General features: G+C 25.3%; 1 long non-coding RNA gene across 1 annotated transcript; it reads right to left on the reverse strand.

Annotated features, from left to right (window-relative positions):
* Positions 1 to 3,169: 3,169 nt before the first annotated feature.
* Positions 3,170 to 3,828, reverse strand: LOC107060582 (uncharacterized). Its single transcript, XR_001473426.1, has 2 exons — positions 3,616 to 3,828; positions 3,170 to 3,435 (listed from the first exon to the last, which is right to left on the reverse strand). It is a non-coding gene; the product is annotated as an uncharacterized lncRNA (long non-coding RNA).
* Between the last annotated feature and the right edge of the window lie 556 nt (positions 3,829 to 4,384).

Raw genomic sequence — 4,384 nt, forward strand, 5'->3', positions numbered from 1 at the left:
CGATGTTGAGATAAAGAAAAAATAGGAGTAAGTGGCACATGAAAGTGAAAAACATCCTTTAAGTTTATGTATCATGGTGAAAAATTTAGAGAATTAGAAAAATAAATGTAAGTTTTGATTCATTTGATATTTGGTATATTAGAAAGATAAAGTATAATGAATATTTTATTTAAGTTGAATATCTGAATAAAATAAGTATAATGCCTCTGATTATGATCCGTTAGCATCTCTGAAATAGTTGAAGTTGTTACAAAAAATAATAGTATTGCATCGATTTGGCCAAGAATGACGTTCATATTATTATTATTATTTTTAGTTTTCTGAGTGAAAGTTGGGAGGTTTAAATAAAAATATTTTTCAATTAAATTTGTGTTTTTTTAAGAGTATTATACTAATTATCATTAAAATAAAAAAATAAATATTAAATATTAATTAAAAATCTACATGCATATGCATCACAAAAAACCACGTGTCATTTTTAGGATAAAATTATTTGTCATTGTAATTTTAAGTTATTGGTATTATTAAGTGCATAATACGTTTTATTAGTTATTTTTAAGTATAAAATAATCACATTTTAAATTATCCGCACAACGCGCGGGCATGTATACTACTTAATTTGAATACATGCCATAAATTTAGGAGATTCAAAACAAAATAGGAATATTTGTTTTCCTTTTTTACTATAATCAGTTAAAAGTATTTCAAAAACCAGATTTTCTTCTTTTGTTCAAACTTTTCTCTCTCCTCGAATTTTTTTTTCCTGTAATTGGCGTCATTCACTACTAGTTTCAAATAGTTTTGATTCAATAATTTTCATTTTTTTGTAATGGACGGTTTCTTATTGATATTAATAAAACATGGTGGTAGATGAAATCCTTCTGGTTAGTATTCATTGCGATTTATTATTTGTATTTTTATACTAATGAAACGTAAAAAATAATAATTTAAGAACAATGAAACTGAAAATAATTTTTTCTGATTTTGCTTGTGTATAATTTATTTAAATTGTGATGTTTTTTGTATGAACATTCGTTTCTTCATATTACATAATAATTCTTGTGAACTCGACTAAATGTTGGTATGAATTTTTCGTATATTGTTTTTGTAATTTGTATACTGTTTTTTGTAATTAGTATTCGATGCGATTTATTTTTTGTATTTTAATATTACTAAAACTATGGGAAAAAAATTAAGAATAATGAAACTGAAAATTATGTATGCTGGTATTCAGATTTTGTTTGTGTATAATAGTTTTAGTTATATAGATTTTGGTATGAACATTAATTATTCTTTTTGTATGTTTCTAGTTTAAAAAATTACATAACTTTTTTTGAAATTGGTATACTGGTTATACCATGTTGGTACGATTTTGGCATTATATTGAAATGAATTTCGTATACTATTTATTTAATAAATAACAATTAATTGTTAAAAGTATTATTAATTTTTGGTATGATTCTGGTATAAAAATTGACGTAAATTTTGTATGAAATTGGTATAACAATAAGATCAAATTTGTATGAAAATTTATAGTTTTTATGGCGTGAATCTCGTATGATTCAATTTCTTTTTTTGGCATTATATTGGTTGGAATTGTGCATAGTAGTGGGATGAAATTGGTATACTGTTTATTTAATAAAAGATAATTACTAGTTATAAATTGTATGATTTTGTATTCTTTTTTGCATGAATCTGGTATGAATCAATGTTTACTTTTGGCATGAAATAGGTATAAAAAGTATGCATAAAAATGGTATGAAATTCTCATACTAATATAACATATGTATAAAAGTTACTTGTACTTTTGTATCATGTAATACATACACAATAATTTATGATGAACCGGAAAAATATTCAATTCAAAACGTGTCGAATCATAAATTATTGTTGTCTGGTTCAAAAAGAATTGTAGGAAGACCACAACTTGAACGTTTGAAAGGGCTTGCTGATGTGAAGTTCAAAATGTCTAAGGTTACGTGCAGTACATGTCGTCGAGTGGGACACAACAAGAAGACATGTTCAAATTACCCTTCTGGAAAAAAAAAAGACATAATTTATTTTTATTTAGATTTGGTTGTTTTATTGTGACAAAGTCATGTTTTTTTTTTTTTGTCTTTTAAGTTAATAAATTATAATTTCATAACATTTATTGTGTGTACTAGCCAACCTACAACTAGTTAATGTTGTATCCAATTTGTATACTTTTGGTATCAGACTGATATTTCATTGGAAAAATTGAAAAAAAACATGGAATTGAGATTTCAAACTAATTAGCCAACCTAAAACTAGTTAATGTTGTACTCAATTAGCATACATTTGGTATCTAACTGATATCCAATTGAAAAAACACGTAATTGAGATTTCAACTAAATTAGTCAGCCTTTCTAGTTAATTTTGTACTCAATTGGCATACATTTGGTATCGAACTGATATCCCATTGGAAAATTTGAAAAATCAACATATAATTGAGATTTCAACTGAATTAGTTTGCCTAAAACAAGTTAATATTGTATCCAATTGGTATACATTTGGTATCTAACTGATATCCCATCGGAAAAATTGAAAAATCAACATGTAATTGAGATTCAACCAAATTAGATAACCTAAACAAGTTAATGTTGTATCCAATTGGTATCCATTTGATATCCAACAGATATCCCACTTGAAAATGGAAAAAACAAAATGTAATTGATATTTTCAATTGGTATCCAACTAAAAAATTTAAGTCTATTTGTACCAAATTGGTATTCAGCTGAATTTACAACATATAATTAAGATTTCGACTGAGTAAGTCAATCTAAACTAATTAACATTGTATCCAATTGGTATCCATTTTGAAAACCTAATTGTAACAATGTATACAATTGGTATCTAAATAGAATTTTAAGATATTTAATTCTTATTATTTTGTATATGCAATTTTTTCAAACTAAAATCTCAATCTAAAATAGGTTGCTGCTGATATCCAATTTGTATCCAGTTGGTATCTAGGTTGAAAAATTATGACTAATACTACATGAAATTGGTATCCAACTGGTGGCCAACTTTTATCTATCTGGGTTTAATTAAGCCTTGCAATGTATATTTATATACTCAACATAAAACATACTCTTGATTTTCAAATATCATGAACGAAAATCAATAAAATTTGTTTAATACTGCATAGTAACAATAATGCATAGTATATATTATTACCAAAAACTGAAGCAAAAAATAAACAACATCCTAAAATCATGAAACTCTAAGCCAATCATCTATCTGACAATTGATCTTTTTGGTCTTGGTGTAGAATAATTGGTAGTATCTAGATCATGTTCTTTTGCTATGCTCGGTACATCAATTTTCCTAGCAACAATACCAGTTACTTCACTCTCACTAATTGTGTCATCAACGTTCTTACTTCTTCCATACTGCCATGGGATTGTGGCGTACCTTTGATGATATTTTACATCAATGTCAATGTGACCCATATAAAAAACGTCATTGCTAATACATTCATCAAATAAACATGTGTACATGCCAGGATCATTGAAAAAATATTGAAAAAAAATATTTTGAAAAAGAAAGTGAATTAATTATTATGAAAAATTACAATAATTTAGGAATACATACTTTGATATTGGATTTTGTTAATGTACATCATTGATAAATTCAACTTTGAGAGGATCGAGTTGAGCGGCAGTTTTCATTTGAATGGAGAAGAAGAACAATGGAGAAGTTGGAAGAGAAAGAAAAATTGGTGTGGATGGAAAGAGAATGTGGGTATGTGGAAGTGGGGTAGGGTGTGGCATGTGATAAGGTAAAAGAAATCCCTTGAAAGGTGTAATTGATAATTATGAACTTATTCTCTCTCATAATTTTCTCTTTCTCTCACCTATTAACATTATATAAATTAATTAATAAAATATAATTAATTAATTTATAAATTAAAACTGATCTGTTAATGAATGTGACAGTAACAAAAGAACAAGAATCAAGGTAAAATTCCTAAAAAAAGTGTAAGAGATAATTATGGGAGATTCTTTATTTATATCATTTAATAATAAAAATAAAATTATAAAATACTAATTATTTAATAAAGTAAAATTAAATTGATTTATAAATAAAAAGTGATATGTTATAATTTATAATTAAACTGTTATAAGCAATAATATTTTAAAAGTAGATTTAAAATCTGTAATATTGCCCCTTAAATATATATGTGGGGTGATTTTTCCTTTTAAAAAAATGAGATATTTGACCAAGGTTTTGAAAAACAGTAATTTTTGTCCAAAAGTACTTTTCTTTTTTTGAAAAAAAAATATAAAAATATTTTTTACAATAAAAAAAACTTTTGAAAAATACACAATTAAAATAACATAATATTTATAATTGATTCTAC

The sequence above is a fragment of the Solanum tuberosum genome, unplaced genomic scaffold (genome assembly GCF_000226075.1).
Source record: "Solanum tuberosum cultivar DM 1-3 516 R44 unplaced genomic scaffold, SolTub_3.0 scf00005, whole genome shotgun sequence".
NCBI lineage: Eukaryota > Viridiplantae > Streptophyta > Magnoliopsida > Solanales > Solanaceae > Solanum > Solanum tuberosum.